This window comes from Sorex fumeus, unplaced genomic scaffold, assembly GCF_029834395.1.
Source record: "Sorex fumeus unplaced genomic scaffold, SorFum_2.1 ptg000002l, whole genome shotgun sequence".
Classification (NCBI taxonomy): Eukaryota; Metazoa; Chordata; class Mammalia; order Eulipotyphla; family Soricidae; genus Sorex; species Sorex fumeus.
Window position 1 is genome coordinate 58,569,017 of NW_026606059.1, and position 19,664 is coordinate 58,588,680.

The following is a 19,664-nucleotide window of genomic DNA, read 5'->3' on the forward strand; positions in this document are numbered from 1 at the left end:
TGGAAGGAAGTTCCATAATTTGTGAATCTTTGTATAGAGGCTTGTCAAATGAAATCATGAATGACTCTAATTAACTACATTTATTGCTCTTCTGCTAAATTTAGAAGACTATCAGAGAAGCTACTATCCATTATTTAGGGTGGACAGTGCATACCTCAGTATTTTTAATATGAGACTAGATTGTGAATATACATGACATTTTCACTTCAGATATTCTCAGTGAAAATCAGAACGTGGTAAAAGGAAAAATGAGTGGGAGAAGTATTCCTTGGGGCAAGATATGGAATAAAGATGGTTTTGCTACATAACGGAAATTAGTAATTACTGTGTCTGCTCATAAGCACATGGGCCTTCACAGACTTCCTGAAACTGTGTGAGAGATGTAAATGCATGTTGTAGAAGACTCAGTAAGTTTGTTAAGCCTTTAATAAACAATATAATTGACATCAGTACTAGAATTAAGGTAATAATTGGTAGTTATTTGTTTTAATGTTAGCTGAATTAATCACATTTGAATAGAAACTCAATGGTTGTTGAATCATTGATCAACTGTGGGAAAGTAAGTACTTGCTTGTGAAATGATAATCTGGACAACAGTCATTTCTGTTCTTGTTGAAGAATTGAAAGAGACAATTACATTTTATTCTATTTTTGTTTGGTTTTTAATCATGACTCGTGGTGCTTGAATAAGCCACGGGGAGTTTACCAGGCTCTGCTGTCGGGGGCAGGATACCCTCAGTAGCTTACCGGGCACACGGAGAGGGACAGAGGAATCAAACCCGGGTCGGCCATGTGCAAGGCAAATGCCCTACTGGCTGTGCTATCGCTGGAGTGGCCCACCCGGCTGACCCGAGTTCGATTATTCCTGAACCCCTCTTGGAGAGCCTGACAAGCTACCGAGAGTATCTCTCCCGCATGGCAAAGCCTGGCAAGCTACCCATGATGTATTCGATATGCCAAACACAGTAATAAATCTCACAATGGAGATGTTACTGGTGCCCACTCGAGCAAATGGATGAACAACGGGAGGACAATGCTACAGTGCTACAGACTTGTGGGTGCTCAGTGCTTACTTCTGACTGTGTGCAGGGATCACTCTCAGAGGTGCTAAGAGTTCTGTATGTGATACGTGGTATCAAACTGGAGTCAGACCTATGTTTATTTTCTAGATGCTTCCTGCATCACATCTTGGAACTTGTTTCCCTCAGCTACTGTTACTCTGCCACCAAGGCCTTCTATTCAGTCTTTAATTTCGTCCACCAAACTCTTCATTTCTGTCACTTTTTATTGTAGTGACTTTTTCCATTTGTGCTGTAATACTTTCTTGTACCTTTATCTTTGTTTCTTTGAACTCATTACCATCCTCCTTGGTATCTGAGAGCTACTAGTGTAGGTTGGCACTGGTGGGCTTCACTTTTTAATTTTGATCAACTTTTCTGAAACTTTCCCATTATGTGCGCTGTGGTCTGTGGGTGGATCTTCATAATTCCCGCGGGGTCAATATTTCCCCCACCCCCACCACCAAGAGATCCCAAAGAGAGCCAGAGGAATGTCAATGTTACTTTTTTCTTTCCTTATTGAGCATAACTGCAAATTTTTTGCTGTTTCTGATTTGTTGTTTTGAATTCTGGGTGTAATTTAGGACTACTTTAAATATTCAGTGGCTCTTCAGCTCCTCTGGCTGTAGTTTTGGGGACTATGATTTCTTACTTGTGAGTTATTTTTTCCCCTCCTCTGTGGGATAGGTCGGCTGGGAAAGAGTGACTACAGCACAAATTCCCTGGAGACAGGGCTGTAGCTGAGCCTGAGAATTCACTGCCAGGGGTGTGCGGCCTGTCAATTGGGGAGTTATCAGTCACACATACACCAGCCAAGAGTTCCAGGGAAGGAAGCTTCCAAGAGGGTGGGAGAGAGTTGAGGCCCAGGTCTTTTCACCAAGGGTTAGAGGTAGGAGCAGGTGGAGTTACAGATGCCCCACTGAAACTCTGAGGGCTTCTGAGGATGCACAACTGCCGTCAACATTTATAGTTAAAATTCTCATGGTGTTAAGTGTGTTGTGCGAATATTTTAGGAATTGGAGTTTATATCTTTGTACTCTGTGTTTGCATATCTTTTGCATCATTTGTTATATTGGCTTTAGAGTCAAAGAGGCAAAATTATTCATCTATAGTATAAAGACCTTGAAAATGTTAATGCAGGTTGGTCAACTCATGAAGCAGAGCTCCTGTATGAAGGTTTAACACAACAAAACTGCCATTCTTATCTGAACATCTTAGAAATTCTGGAGTTGAGAAAATAAAGAAGAGAGAATATTAGTACATAAACTTATCCTCTTAAGCTGTGTTGTAGGTTAATAAAATTTTCAATTCATGTCAGTAATATATTGTTTCTATTATTTATAAAAATTTTTCATTAATATTGCATTTAACATAATTTCAAAGTAGGTCTATGTTCTAAGATCAGCAAAAAATAGTTATCCAACTGTATATTTTTATATTGTGTTCTGAGTAAGGTTTATTGGGTCTTGAGACCCAAAGATCGACCCCTGACATCATTTGTCCCTTGATATGTTACCAGTCTATGAAGAAGACACAACATTGACATACAGGAGGCAAACTATATGAGGCCTTTGCACTTAACAATCTCTGTTATATTCTACCCAGGTTCTCAGTGCTGGGAAGATAATGGTTGATTTTTTCTACAGATTTCATGCTCATTTTTAAGTTTCCATCTCTGTAAAAAATAAAAGGAAATTGTTTGAATATGTGAAAATGCTTCTTTTGTTTCTCTTCACTTAATCACTTAACTTAATCACTTAACTTCCCGTTAGTCGTCGATTTGCTCGAGCGGGCGCCAGTAACGTCTCCATTTGTCCCTGTCGCGTGCTAGTGTAGCCCAATGGCATCTGTTCGCTCCGGGAACATGAAGGGCCTCAAACCGATCGTTCATGATCTTGACGAAGAAGTCTGACCATCTGGTAGGTGGGCGGCCAATATACTTAATTACTCTTAATATACTGAAAATGGTGGAAAATTCTTCATGAATCCATTTTGAGACATGCCTGTGACAGAGAGGGTCCATTCTATTTCAAGTTTGGTAATCATTAGCAAAATGGCTTCCTTAAAATTAGACCCACACATAAACTCAGAAGCGTTCCAAAAATCTCACTTCCATAATTCCAAAGAGGCGGTTCCAGATGTAACTAGAAAATACCAAAGTTCATGAGATCCTGAGTCATGTGATAAGCACCTACACCTGCAAAACCACTAAAGAGGAACTCACCACAGGGTTCACGCCCACCTGTTCTGTTTTTCTCAAATTAGCGTTCACATGTTCACATGCAAGTATCACTCAGTGATGAGATTGGTAGTTGTAAAATATTTCTGAGGGCCCAGATAGAGTTTCAAAGGCTTAAGCATTGCCTAGGGCAAGTGTGATGAGGTGAGGAGATCCTGATAGTCCTACTGTTTGAGAACCAGACAAAGAAAAATATTTTGAGGGGCCAGTGATGTAGTCCAAGTGGAAGAGCATATGATTTGCATATTTGAGGCCCTGTGTTTGATCTTTGACTTCTGAGAAGCCTCTGAGAACCATTCATCGTGGATCTGGTGGCCAGCAAGCATTCCTATCACCTCACATATATAATTTGCCTAAAAGTTTAGAAATTAGTTCAGGCGCACAGCAATCTGCATAATAAATTGGTAAATATTTTCTGACTACCAGCTTCATGCCTGGTTTGGGACCACTGATCAGACCTAATACTGCTTATAGCAGAAGAAACAATGGGTGGCAGGTTTGGTTTGTATAAAGGTTTGCAAGAATTTCAAAGTTTTCAGTTTAGTGTATAATGTAGTACAAATATTCATTTCAAATAAAGAATTCATAAGAAATCATTAAGGAGTTTAGCATGGAACAGGGAAATGTGTTGATAGGGCTTTCAGTTAGATTAGTGATAAAAACTGACACATCTCAGCTTTATTTTCAAATGTTTTATATGATATGCTAATTTACCTTTCACAATGATCCCATGCTCTTGGTTATTTTGATGACTAATTTTGATCTATTTCATTTTGAGGGTCTTTCCACTCAATAAATTTGGGGAACCACTCCCCATAATCCTTACATAAATAGGAGATCAATTCCATGCTAAGGCCTGAAAATGTGGTGCAATGAGAGTCCTGAGGTACTTAGGGGATACCAGGAGCACACCTGGCCTGCAGAGGGTGCATGAAGTTTTGGGGATTTAACAGGGAACTCAAGAATGCATTTACCTCCCGCCTCTGTGTTATCTCATGGTCCTGGCTCATTATGGGTATTTTAATTGTACATAATATATTATAAAACGATGGAACAGAGAAATAAGTCGTTGGTCCAGGGTCATTTGAATCCAATAAACCTGACTTTGGAGCCAACATGTATAATGTTTTAAGCTAAACATTACACAAGTACTGGTTCCCAGGCAAAACTAAGGACTACCATTGCTTGCTCATACTCATTGTCTGTGTCCAACTCAAGCTCTTCCCAGTCTTCGTCTTTGACTCTTCAATTCTTCTCCCTGCCTCTTTCCATTGTAGAATGGAATAGAAAATAAAGAAAACAAAGATATTGGATATTTCAGAGACTAGAGGGCTAAGTCAGATTTCTTCCTAATTAACTTTGACAAGTCAAGCAGAAAGTTTGCACCAATTTAGTAGAAGCTGAAAAAAAATCCTGATGAGAGTTGGGGGTAAACTTGTTATGCTGGGCACAAGATCTTGCACTGTGCATGTTTGTGCTGAGAGAGCAGAGAGTTGGGATATTCATTGGCAGAGAAATCTCCTTCTCCTTTTAATATGAGAATATTTAGAGAGTGTGTGAAAAGCAATTTTTTAAAGGAATTACATCTCTTAAGTCTGCTATTAATAATAGGTCTTTTTGAAATACGAGTTAGCTCATCTTAAGTAAGGATTAAGCATGAATTCTAATACATTTCAAATAATAGCTAATATTTGTTAGACAGTTCACATATGTAAGGTATTATTATGCTTTAAACATGCATTTAATTTACATAATGACCCAGACAATTATATCAACTGTTTTATATATGGAGAAGCTGAGTCATGAGAGATCAGGTTATGAAATGTTGGGATAATGTCTTGATAATTTTGATAATTATACTTCTAAGGCATGGCTCCCAAGTGAAAGACATCTATGGGCTGTTGTTGGGGAACAGTTTTCCCTCAACATGCTCTCAGTTGGTAGAGCATGAGGCTCTTAATCTCAGGGTTGTGGGTTCAAGCCTCGCATTGGGCTCCAGATGTTGGGAAGTTTTCCCCCAATGTGCCTGGACACATTGCACACCGGGTCCAGGCAGACATGGGGTGAAGGATGACAAGTGCAGATAGAAAAACCCTCTGGGAGCAGCTTATGACTGTTCACTTTGTTGTCAAATACACACATATTTTATAGAGGTCTCGACTTACAAGAAGGTCCAATCACATGAAGTTCAGCATTATTGGTCTATCACCTTTTCTTTGCAATTCCAATCAAGGCTGGCTGCTGCAGTTAGGATGACCTAAGCGTACATGACAATTTCTGTGTCTTTGATGCGTGACTACGAAGCTGAGTGAGGCTCAAGGCTGAGCATCCCATGCAGAAACCCTGTTCTTGCCAACTTTGCCCAGATAGTCCCTCTTGCGAGGCTTTGCTACTGGGTTGCTTTGCAAGTTCAGGTCTTATCTGCTCCAGCGCCTGTCGCTATGTTCCACAGGCTGTAAAACTGATAACAGATTAGGAGAATTTATGCCAAAGATTCAAAGAAAAATTGGAAGTTTACATAAAGAATTTCTTATAGTAAATAAGAGAAGGTCATCAGGGGCCGATAAAGTCTAAAGTAAAATCAAGCTAAAAGGAACATATAGGCTGTCTATATTATGGTACAAATGTTTTTTATAGAAAATTTCACTGAAATTATAATTAAATGTGTTCTTTCATAAATAAAAGTCTCTTAAAAATTCTCAGCACTGGGGTTTATAAAGGTTTTAATAACAACATTTTCAGAATCCTATGTTTCAATTCCAAATCCACCACCAATGTCAGCATCCCTCCATCAATATTTTAAGATTTCCTCCTACCTTTCACCCTACCTCATTAGCAATATTCTTGTTTTAATTTAATTATGCCAGAGTCTCGTTCGTTATCAGAATTAACCAGACAAATCGCTCCACCAACTAAGAACGGCCATGCACCACCACCCACGGAATCGAGAAAGAGCTATCAATCTGTCAATCCTAGCACAGCGGGTAGGGCGTTTGCCTTGCATGCAGCCAACATGGCCGATCCGAGTTCGATTCCTCCGCCCCTCTCGGAGAGCCCGACAAGCTACCGAGAGTATTCGATATGCCAGACACAGTAACAACAAAGTCTCCAATGGAGACGTTACTGGGCCCGCTCGAGCAAATCAATGATCAACGGGAGGGCCTTTACTTTTTACTTTACTTACTAATTTAATTATGGTTTGGGTCGCAAGTTTATAGTAAGTATTTATTCTAATTGTTTCGCTGTACACAGTTACCTCATACCTCTAGCACCAATGTATGGAAGGCTCTTGACTAGTGTTTATATTTTATCATGTCCTTCTTATCTTTCTTCCCTCTTCCATTGTCCTTCTTCCTTGACATTGTCATTTCTGTAAGCCAGTGGCTTGTCAAATTTTCATATCTTCCATTTCCTCGTCTTGTTACTCTATATAACATAGATAAATAAGAAGACCCAGCCTTTGTCCTTCTGACTTCACTTAACACAATACCCTTCAGTCCCATTCAAATGGCAACAACCAGCATGGTCTCATTTATCCTGTGCTTGCAGAATAATCCAAACTCGGTTTGTCTACATCAAACCCAGTGCTGGCTCATAGAAATAACTAGCACTGATTATAGAATATACACATAAGTATCTTAAACATGAACAATAAAAGGATACAAATACCACACTTTTCAGTTCTATTTCTCTCCCCCAAAGCCTTTTGATATAAGCTTTAACCAACATGAAATTATCTCGTATAATTTTCTTCAAAGTTAATAAAGAAGAAGGAATATTGATGAGGAAATTGTTAAGATTTTATTTTTATTGATGACAAGCATATCAAAGATGTTAGCTTCATGATTGACTTTTTTGTTTTCTCCATCTTTTGGCGGGCTGGAGTGATAGCACAGCGGTAGGGCATTCGCCTTACAACATGGCTGACCCGAGTTCGATCCCTCCGCCCCTCTCGGAGAGCCCGGCAAGCTACCGAGAGTATTCGATATGCCAAACACAGTAACAACAAAGTCTCCAATGGAGACGTTACTGGGCCCGCTCGAGCAAATCGACGATCAACGGGAGGGCCTTTATCTTTTGGTAGGCTTATCTGCCATCTGGCTGCTCTGTTGTTATCCTTTGTGCACACGTACAAGGTGCAATGTCTGAACAGGAGAGTGGTGTAAGGAGTACATGACAGATAAAGAGCCAGAAACTTGAGCCTCAGGCCCAGGTCTGTTATAAATCATTTGCAGAAGATAACTACCCTCAGGGCTGGAATAATAGCACAGCGGGTCGGGCATTTGCCTTGTATGTGGCCAACCCAGCTTCGATTCCCAGGATTTGTCATTGTGTTACACTGTGTGTTTCCTTATTTTGTCTCTCTATGTAGAAGAAAAACTTTCAATACTGGCACATAATATATTAATATGGCCTTGATATAGTGTGGAATGTGATATTTGTATATACTACATTCTTTTTTTTTCTTTTTGCATAACACCCAGCTATGCTCAGGAGTTACTCCTGGCTCTGCACTTAGAAATTACTCCTGGCAGTGCTTGGGGAAACATATGGGATGCTGGGGATCAAACTCGCGTTGGCCACGTGCAAGGCAAACACTACCTGTTGTACTATCACTCTGGTCCCTATACTACATATTTCTTAGTCTAGTCTAAGAAGTCTAAGAGAAACCTTGTAGACCATAAGACTAATCATATTATCAAACATACAATGAAAATTGTTTCAAAATTTGAAAGTCTAAATGTCAGAAAATCTAGGTGTTGATCACTTTTGACAGACTGACTAGTGAGCTCAAAGTGTTAACACAGGGCAAGGAAGATAAAACAGGGGTTAAGGCACATGCCACTCATGGGTTCTGGGTAAACCCCAGCACCATGGAGCTGAGCAGCCCACAGGTCCTGAGGAGCACCACATCCTCAGGCATTCACAATGAACTGCTCTCGGGTTAGCTAAGAATTCTGGGAGAGCCTCAGGGTCTCCTGAGCACCACTTTGGAAGCTCTCCTCATCCCCCATCCTCCAATAAACCAAAACTAAATGTTTACAAAATATATATGCCATAGTGTTTTAGCGTATTCTTAATTGAGTACATATGACCTTAGTGATCTATTCTTCCATCCAGCATCTTCTAGTTTTCCATTGTGAATTAAGCTTTAAGTATTGAAAGTTCATATTCCACTGTCCAAGCCACTGTTCAAGTTGAATGTCTAAATAAGCTCTAACTATATAATAATTTTTTGGTTTACTATTTCATTTAACCTTTACAATAGTCCCATACATTAGGTAGGAACTCAATTTTAGGATACTAAAACTCAGAATTAGGAGTTAGTTGGCAGTTTTAATGTTGTATAACTGTTAAATGGTAAAAGTTTGAATATATTAATAAATTGTGTTTCCTTAAAAGAAGATCAAGTATATGCTTGTTTTCTTTCTTACTTGACAGATAAATTTACAACTGCAGAATTCACAAATAATTGTAGGTGCTACATGTTTTGATTGCCAACCCTATATAGGCTAGAGATTCCTGTTGATGATCTTGAAACTTACCTCTCACATCCTTTATCTTTTACCCACTATTAGAGTTGCTTATTTATCTCCCGACTCTGTGAGTATATAAAATAAAATTTAAATTTTTCTTTTACTACATGGGGGAGGGGAGTCACATCCAGTGGTGCTCAGGGTTTACTCTTGTCTCCACTCCACCCTCAGGTATCACTCCTGGCATGACTCAAAGGACCATAAAGGGTGTCAAAGATTGAACTGGGGTTGGTGGTGTACAAGACAAGCCCTACCTGTTGTACTGTTGCTCTGATCTCATGTAATTGAATTTTTCTAACTTTTCCACTGCTTATTTTCTATGTCCTATACTAACAATGTAAAACTACAGGAGGTTCAAAGAGTGGATTTGAGGATGCATTGATGCTCAGGCCTTATGGTACCTTATGGGCTATCTCAGTATTGCTTGTGAGCTTCCAGTATGCCCTCAACAATTCTCAGGGGACCATGTGGTATCAGGGATATTGCAAGGTGTCACGAAAGTTAACCCTTGTAAAGTTAACTCTTTCTGGTCCCTCAAAAGAACAATAATTATTTTATAATAAGAAAAATTATATTTCTATTTAAAGAATAAAATTTATATAAATGGTCAGAAAAGTCCATTTGTGTAATAAAGTTCAGTAAAATTTAATAGCACACCTGATAGAAAATGAACCAGCCCATGAACTTCTCATGATTGATATAATTGTGACTAAAATTGAATAAGTCCAACAGATATTTCTCTTGGACTTCTATGTTAAGGGTGGTGTTAAAGTTTCTGTGAGAAAATTTTCCCTGGCCACATATCAAGTCATCATAAAAGTTATGGAATGAACTCGGCTTCTGGCTTTTAGGCCAGTGCCCAAAATTTCTCTCCCAATTTCAGCCATGTTTACTTTGAATAGAAAGCATTGCAAGATATTTATATAGCTATAATGAAAATTTGGTCATTCCAAAATTTTTATTAAAAAGAATTTTTAATTTTAATATTAAATATTTTTCTGGGTGCCCACATTTTTAATGATCTGATCATCAGATGGATATTGCAAAAATGAAATCAATTTGTTCATGTAAGTAACTTAGTTACAAAAATAAAAATAGTTCATTGCTTCTAACAGTTTAATATTTCTAGGCAACAGAATTGTTATATAGGTTCAAGTATTTTTGGGCAGCAAGCACTGAATATTTGCCAACACTAACTCTCACTGATCTATAGCACAGTGGTTTCCAGTGACAAGTCTTTTCAAGGGACACTTAAATTGGAAATAATTTTCTTTTTTCTTATTGCTCTCTCCTATGTTTATCAATGCTAGAAGAATGTTAATGTCAAATGTCCTTACTCTGAACTCATTATTGGTAGCATTTTACTAGTAAATTCATTTTAAAATTTTATCTCTATAGAGTCAAGGACAAATTAGATGTACTGAATGTCAGTTTGACACCTGTCAACTCAGTATCTTCTTTAGCGCTAGTGATAATTTCATTTACTTATTTAAATTTACTTTGACCCTTAAATTTTTCTTCTAAAATCTTTTCTTCATTGTTAGCTATAATTGCTATCAAAGTCATTTTAAACAATAAAATAATGAACTCCAGATAACCACATCCCCAAAGCATTTTGTCCTTTATTTTCTTTTCATATCCTGAGCTTGTGATTATCTTTCATAATATTTCTTTTGCCTTTCTGTTCTATTTTATTCTGTCCTTTAAAAATTTTCTTACCTACTACCTTTGACACAAACAATTAGAAAAACACCTGAAAAAAATTAGAAAAAATGAAATAAAAAAAGGCCTGAAACACCAGATCTTCTTAGAGGCATTTCTTTAGTAGTTTGGTCTCTCAAATAAGTAAAGTTAATATTTATTCATTCACCTTTCTTTAAATAACATTATATCAGAACATTTCACGGCTTTCATATGTGAATTATTATCAATCAACATTCAAATATAATACACTATATTAAATGTCAAAAAATTTTAATTCAGTTTTCTTTACCATACAATCCAAGCATTTAATCCTTTATTTTTATTTGTATATTTTGCACATTATTTTCATTTTATTATCATTATTATTTTTTAATCTTTTTTATTGAATCACTGAGTTAGACCATTACAAAGCTGTTCATGATTGGTTTTCACTCACACAGAATTCCAACATCCATCCCTCCACCAGAGTACATTTCCCAGCACCACTGTCGAAAGGTTCCCTCACATCATCCCCCACTCCCCTGCCTGTGCCTGACTCTATGGGAGCCACTTTTCTTCTCTCTCTCTCTCTCTTTCTCTCTCTCTCTCTCTCTCTCTGTCTCTCTCTGTCTCTCTCTGTCTCTCTCTCTCTCTTCCCCCTCTCACTCACTCGCTCGCTCTCCTTTTGGGCAATGTAGTTTGCAATATTAATATTAAAAAGTTATCAAGAATATCTCTTTATCTACTTTTAACCTACAGATCTTGTCCAGCGTCATCACTTCCAGTTATTATTGTCAGCCCGGTCTCTTATCTATCTTACCTACCCTTGGCCCCCCACATACTTGTGCTTAGTTCTGACCATTTACCAGTCCTCCTAACCCCTGTTTTTCCTGGCCATGGGTATAAGTCTTCTACTATATATATATTTTTATTTCCCACAAATGAATGCAGTAATTCTATATGTGTCCCCTTCCATCTGACTCATTTTACTCAGCATGATACTCCCTATGTCCATCTATTTTTCGGCAATTCCATTACTTCATTTTTCCTGACAGTTGCATAGTATTCCATTGTGTAGATGTGCTATAGCTTCTTTGTCCATTCATCTGTTCTTGGGCATTCAGTTTGTTTCCAGATTTTGGCTATGGTGAGTAGTGCTTCAAGGAACATAAGACTGCAGGTGGTGTTTCTGCTGTATGATATTTAGACCCCCAGAGTATATTTCTGTAAGTTGTATTGCTGGGTCAAATGGAAGCTCAATTTCTAGGTTTTTTGAGAAACGTCCATATTGTTTTCCAAATAGGCTGGACCAGTTGGTATTCCTATGAAAAGTGAAGCAGAATCCCTTTCTCACCACACCCACACCAACTCTGGTTGCTTTTGTTCTTTTTGATGTGTGCTACTTTCTGTGGTGTGAGATGATATCTCATTGTTGTTTTGATATTCATCTCTGTGGGATAATATTGGCTTGTCCTTCCTCCATAGCCACTGGGAGCTTGTGTTTGTTGATTGTCCCCCAAGCTGTCAATTATCTTTGTCTCCTGATCAGACTCTGACTTGTAAATATTGTGTTTCTCTTTTCCTTACTGTCCTTTGCATGGTTAGTTATTTCAGAGTAATTGCTTTTTGTATGGATACAGGAAGACAGTTAAAAAGAGACAAGCCTGTGGCTTGGGAATTGATTGACTCCAGATAATATTACTTCCTGGACATCTGCTCTCTCAACTTAAGCCTCAGTTGCTCTTACTTCCTAGATCCCCAAAAGCAGGGTGATGACAAGGGACTGGATGGACCCAGAGCAAGCAGTGAGCTAGCTACCCTGGCATCGAAATGTGCCTTGCCAAAGTGCCATAATGCTTAACTATAAGATAAGAGTTTGGTCATGGACAAATTCCGTCATTATCCAAAAAGCAATGACTCTATTTGGACCCTGCTGGGGTTAGGAATGATTGATCTGGCCTGAGCACTGCAGTCTGAGTCTGTGGTGAGATATCCCCAAGAGAGTCACCCTACAAATCTAAAAATGTGTCTATTACTGTGTCAATACAGAAAGATAAATATTAGGAAGAAGAATTAAAGATGTTAATTAAGTTGGTCTAAGGAGAGGAGAAACACCTTAAGGGCTGTTTTGCCTTGTGGCTGCAGGTGGTCTGGAAGACTGGAAAAAGCACCTTGATTGTGCTTCCCACGGGGAGGTGTGTTTGGGGAGGTGTTGTGAGAGAGGAGAAAAAGATTGGCTGGGGAGAGAGAAAGGGGCAAGACTGAAGGAGAGAAGGGAGAAGAGAGAAGGAGACATAGAAGAGAGACAGAAAGAGGAGTAGATTGAGTGAGACAGAGAGTTCGAGAAAGATTGAGGGAGAGATAGACACAGAGAGAGAAGAGGACAGAAGATTGTGGAAGACACAGGGTTAGAGGAGGAGGAATAAGACAGAAGGAGTTAGAAGGCTAAGAGCTGAGAGTAAGAGTGCCTGGAGAGATTGGAGAGGAATCACGCAGAGCATTGTAGAGTGAGTTAGAGAGAGGGTTGAATGGAGCTGGGAGAGACAAGAGATTGAATAAACTGTAACTAATCAGCAACCAGCTTAGTCCTTGTTCTTCCTTTGCCCGTTCAAGGCAACAGCCATTCCAGGTTGATAAGAGACTTGAGAGTGCTGGACACAGGTGTCAAGAGAGAACATGTGGACATCCATTAACATGTAATCCCCCAAGCGAAGAGCTTTTCACATCTCGAGAGTGGGGATTTCACAGCTGGCATCCCTGAGTAGGCCTGAACCACCAACTAAAGGAAAAGAAATTTTGCGTATCCTGAAGATGTAATAAAAAAATCTTAAAACTTCTATGAATTACTAAATAGAATATTTTAGTTTTATAATTGACCTTGAGTTTGGATCTCAGCACTTCTATAGTTGTATAAACTTGTAATGGTCCTGCTCAAATGATTCAGCTATAACTGTAGTCATCTTGGTTCACTACCTCATGGAGAATAAAATTACTGATCTTGAAATATGCATGTCTGAATCTTTCATGATTTTAATGAAGATGTCATTTACTTATATCCAATGTTACTCACTCATTGTTTCCTTGGAATTTATGTTTTATGCTATTAAAAGAGGACACATGTTGCAATTGTAAATCCATTGTTCTAATTCTGGAATTCATAGAAAAGAATAAGGCAACAATGCACTCCCCTTCAATTCTATTTTAAGGAGGTGAACATAAAGAGAAAAGTGAGACATTTTGCCCATGGATAGAAGAAATTCTGAATTCTTAATTTAAAGGTTTTTTTACACACACATATAAAATGATATGAATAGCAGTGAGTAAATGAATGTACTATTTAGAGACGATACATTTACTTCTTCAGGGGATGGTCATAATTACTAAGCATCACGAAAAGTATTTAAAGGTTCTAAATACAGAGACAAAATTTATAAAAAAATAAAGTATTGGTTTTCAGCTCAAATATGAAATTAGGCCCTAGAAACATTCTTATTAATAAAATTCAGGCAGTTTGAGAGCAACCCATAGACAGGTATAGAACTTTACAGAACTGACATGCTGGTCTAATTAGAAACCCTACCTCTTTCCCGTTATGGGGTGGAAATGACTTTTTCTGAACTATTCCCTGATTTAATTATTTCATCATTTCTTCCACTAATATACATTCATTGCTCACCTATTCTATACCAGGCATTATGATAAGAAATGTTGATACAGAATTCAGCAAAATTTTTATGAGTTTACCTATATCATTACATACATTATAATAATAAAGAGATTATAGATTAATGGAGGGTTTGAAGAGACGGAATCAAGTCCAGTAGACTGTGGCAAAGTGTTATTGGTCTTTTGGTGGATAGTGTGGTATTGTAATCTATGTTTTTAAAAAAGTGTAAATATACATTTTGAAAAAATTTTAAATGATGTTAACAAAAATGATCTCAGAAAAATGAGAAGAGATAATCATGTGAAAAAAGTGTTACATGTTTTCAATTACCGCCAAATAGACATAGCAAATCATCAAGGTTCAAATAAATCCATATGTAGCAAATGTTGTGCACTCGATATATGAGAAGTACTGTGTCAAATACCAAGGGACCAAGGGAATAGAAATATAAAATGATACGAGATATTCTTAATATCTAACTTTGTAGGCTTATAGTACGAGTGGATGAGGGAGAAAATTGGAGAGAGAGAGAGAGAGAGAGAGAGAGAGAGAGAGAGAGAGAGAAATAGTGTCTACTAGTACAGATAGAGTTGCACCAGTTATTTTCCTTTCTTTGAGGTTTTGCTTTGTTGGCCTACTAGAAGAACTCATATAGATATTATAAATGATTGCTCTTCAATAAAGGTGAATAATAAGGAGTATATTATAAACAGAAGAGATCCATTACCAAAGGATTGATTTCTAAAACATTTGCAAAGAACTAAGGTAAAAAAAAAATTTTGAAAACTGTTGGAGTGATTATTTAGAGAGTTTCCGGTCAAGATGGTGGCAGCACAGTGGCAAGAAGCAAAACTGGTAGAAGGACAAAAGAACTCAGAACTCTGAATAGCCAATGGGGGTCACAAAATTTCTGCATAAAGGAACGTGGGAGCCCTTTGATATTCTGCCTCAGAGGAGCGTCACCTGCCCCTGGCAGCCAGCCTGGAGTGGGACTTGTGAGGTTAGTGGAAGGTGCAGCCTCCATTAGTGGAGCTGCTGCAGCTCTGAGTGTTATGGGCACTGGAGAGTTCTAACTTATTTAAGCAGGGCTTTGGGTCCAACCTGGCTGCACCGTGGAGCACGAGTCCCAGAGTTGCGGTGGGGGGCCTGGTTCCCACCATAGGACACTTGCGATTTGCTGCAGGCAGGGCAGCCTCACCACCATTTCTCCCTTGGACCAGCCCATGCTGCCTGCAGCATATTACGGAGTAAAACTTTCCTGAAGACCAACTCTCTGGAGACCTAGGATGAGGGCATGTACCCCCTGGTCAGACTCTCATAGACTGGTGGCTGCAGCCCATTCAGAATGCCCAGGCTGTGAACATTGGCAGCCTGGCTCTGGTCTTGGTCCCTGCCAGGGCCACTGATATTGTTGTCACTGGGGCTGCGGGGGGGGGGGGGGGGGGGAGGGGGCAGTGTGGTCATCAGGTCAACCTGGACTTGTGAAACAAGTGCATAAGCAGTCTGATGGTGTCTTCAGGCTTCCTGATCAACCAGAACTGCGGTTTTCCCTCTGGCTGGATTCCAACAACTCAGGACAAAGGTTCCAGAGAACTTAATCTGCCAAAAGTTAGATATGTGAGAGTCAAGTCCATAAACCACCTCCAGCTTGGCCATACAAACTCATTCTCATGGTGACCTCTTAGAACCTGTATTGCAAGCCATAATACACAAAAGGAAAAAGGAAAGAAAGATGCTGACCATAGAGGCAGGTGGAGCAGGAGTTGGTAGGAGTTGATAAAAAAAATACCTAAATTTGAGGGGCTGGAGCAATATTACAGCGGGTAGAGCGTTTGCTTTGCATGCAGCCGACCCGGATTCGATTCCCAGAATCACATATGGTTCCCAGATCACCACCAGGAGTGATTCCTGAGTGCATGAACCAGGAGTAGCCCCTGTGCATCGCTGGGTATGACCCAAAAAGCAAAAAACACAAAACAAAACAAAACAAAACAAAAAAAACACCTAAATTTGAGATGCAGTTGAAAATAATTCCTCTTTTCTTGCTGTTTAAACCATTATTCTTCCCTGGATATATATATTTTTAAATAAACCTCATAACAAAATAAGGAAAAATGTATTTCTGTGTGCTAATAATAATCAATTCCAAGTTTAATCAATAAAGATAGTGAGAAATTTAAAAGTTCACAATTTATTTTGATTTTTGACTTGCTAATATTGAAAATAGAGAAATTTTATATCCTCAGCCTCCAAGACATTTACTTTTTCAGTATTTCTCAAGGAAGAAACATTCATAAGGATTATTTTAAAAAGCAAGAAACAAGATTTCAATGCTATAAACACCCTGCTGACGCAATATGATTTTCTGCATCTATCTTATGAGTCTATCTGCAGGTCCTTAACAATAATATAACAATAAGTGCAGGCAAATAAATCCAGTCTCAAATCTTACATATAGTCAGGTCCATGGGAATATTATTTTTCTCTTAGGGGGAATAGAAACACACTGGTGTTAACTTGATAAATCCTTAGGCTACTTTGCTGCCAGATAATATTGCTGAGAGACTTTAAGTCATCAAACATTTCTGACTCAATATAATAGTTATTCTCCTGATATGCAAAAGTCATTATGGAGAGATTTGGAGGGGTACTAAAGAGAGAAGTAAGTGACTATACTACTTGCCCAGATGTGAGGAGTCTTCAACATTGCAAAAGGGCTCAAGGGACCATGAGTGAGAGCCCTTGAGAAGTCTCTGCTTTGGTTGGCCACAGAGGGCAAAGAACTTGTGTAGCTGACAGAACCATGTACCAATGGGCTGGAGAGAGAAATGAGGCTTGATGAGCTAGCTGCGGTTCTCTTCTCATTATTGAGGTATGATTTCTATTGGTCACTAGACCAAACAAAAACTTTGTATATAGTATATAGATGACCTTTATCCCTTCTTAGCCAAGGATCTAAAATAATTTCTTTCTACAGATATCTTTATATTGAAAGATTAAATTGCCTTTTCATATAGTATGGTAGAGAAAGGTAAGTGGCAGTGGTTATTCAATGGTGTCCTTGGAATAATATCTTCTTGGAAGTTTAAAATGATGTTGCCCATGGAGATATTTTGTCCATTCATTATTAATCAAAGACTTTTATTTGCCACATGCTTGCGTGAAAGGGCTGCTTCTAGCTAGTCTCTTTAGTACTCATGGGACCAGAAAGTGCTGGAAATCTAACTTGGGGGTGAGTCATCTCCTTAGTCCCTATTGATTAAGTTTTTAATTTATTCATTCAAAAAGGCAAGGGAGCTATCATCTTTCCCATTCCTAAGTAACAAATAAGGTAACATACCACTTCTTCTGCACTTGGGATATATTGTTTTCAATTTGTTGCTAGGTGTTAATAGTTGTTTATTTGAGTCAGGAAAATCCTAAATGATTAAAAGTGAAGACTTTGAGACAGAATCAATAACTCAGAGATCCGTAGTGCGTGCATGGCATGCACAGGACCCCTAGTTTGATCTCTGTTACTGCATAACCTCCTTAATAAAATTTGGTATAGTTCTGGTGATCTCTAGAAATGCAGGCGAGATCTTAATGTGCAGACTCTGAACTCAGGAATATCTAGTTTTCAAATCCAGCTCTTTCACAGGAAAATCGTGAGATCAATTTCTGCATCTATAAAATAGAGCTCATGATAGAACTTGCACTATGATAGCTATGTGGTTTATATAGGACATAACCCTCTTTATGAAAGTAATTTCTCCTCTCACCAGAGGGAGTTATTATTGCAAGAGTAGAGAGAGGGAGAACCCCCTTCATGACCTAAAATTTCTGCAAGTTATTATACAAGTCTGAAGATTTCTCTTTTTTCCCCTTATGCAAGTTGGTGTGGAGATTTTTTAAAAAATACTTAACTCTTTGCTATCAGAGGTTGTAAACTCAAATTTTCAAGGGGGTTAGCAGAGTTTGTCACTGCTCACTGATGAGGTATGCTGAGCTGATTATGTGCACTATAGCATAGGAGCCATCTCTATTCAACTTCAGTAGATAGATGCCAAATAGAAATAATTAGAGAGATTTCTTTGCACGCTTAACTGAAATTGTTTGGAGGAGGGATTTCCAAGTGATATTCATCCAGATTAGTCGGCTCCAGTTATACTGGGGGTAGGGAGTATCAGGACCACCTTGGAAGTGTCCAGAAGCCATAAGAACTAACCTTATGGTTCACCAGGAGACATACGCTACTGGGGAGGTAACTCAGGGTCTAACTCATGCAAGGCATTTGCTCCTTTCTTTAAACTATTTTCCCAGCCTTTCAAGCTGATATTTTTTTACATCAATTTAAAAGTATTATAAACATGAATATAGAAAGGTGAAGACTTTGTGCTTTAGAAACAACGTGTCTGTGGTCTAAATAGGCCATTGAGTTACCCATTTGTACTTTCCACTTTATCTAAAATCTAGTAAGAAAATGAGATTGTTACCTATTAATAATCATTCAGTGAATGATGGTTCTAGTGTCAACTTTCCTAAAAATGATTTTTTAAACATTTGATTAAAATCCAGAGAAAGTACAAACATAATTCCACAATTTCTTTATAACAAGTACTTCAGAGTAAACTATTCAGAGGACATAAATTAAGACCAAGAGTGATGTTTTTAAATTTCTGAAATAGGGAGTAAAATCTTTAATTTTAAATTAAACTACTCAATGTTGTATTTGGCTGACCCTATCTATTCTTTGGTGCCTAACTTATCTGTGTTTCAGTGTATTAACCCCACCCTGTCAATCAGATCATTCTTTGTGGAAAAATGAGCTTGTTTTGGGGTGGGGCTTGGGGGTATGCCTAAGAACAGAGAAGGCATTTACAGCTTTCTCTTATATATTCAATCTTCAATGGAGAAACAGTTCTTGCTTTCAAAAATTTATTGCATGTTTGGCGAATTCACAAGTTTGCGTCTTTGATCTTAGTCTTGGCCAGGGCTTTTCTAAACGCCATAATGAATCATTGTTCCTCCTTCTTTTACTGTACCACTGTCACTCTTTTTTTTTCTGAAAATAAAGACTTAAACTTTAAGGAGACAACAAAAGTCATTTGAAAGAATGCATAAAGACAGGGCAAGACTGGGGATTGCAAATGGTGCCAAATATAGTTAATAGCAGGGAAGAAAAAAATGAGTGAAAAACAATATCCTGGAGAGTTGATTGCCCAGATGCTAGCAAAGTCCAAATGTTTTTAATTTCAGATTTTGAAAATACAAAAGTGTTTCTGACAGTGATCTGCTTTCTCTAGACATACCCTTTGTAGCTTGAAATTGACAGTGCTCTGTGAAGCGGAATCTGTAGAACCAAGTTCCTGATCACTTGGCTCTCAGTTTTGTTGTGAAACACAGCAAGATTGTGGGCTAAGACACTGCACTGAGAAGTAATGTCTACAGAAATTTTCACTGAATAGAAATGGGTTTAGATATTTGTCTCATCCTTTACC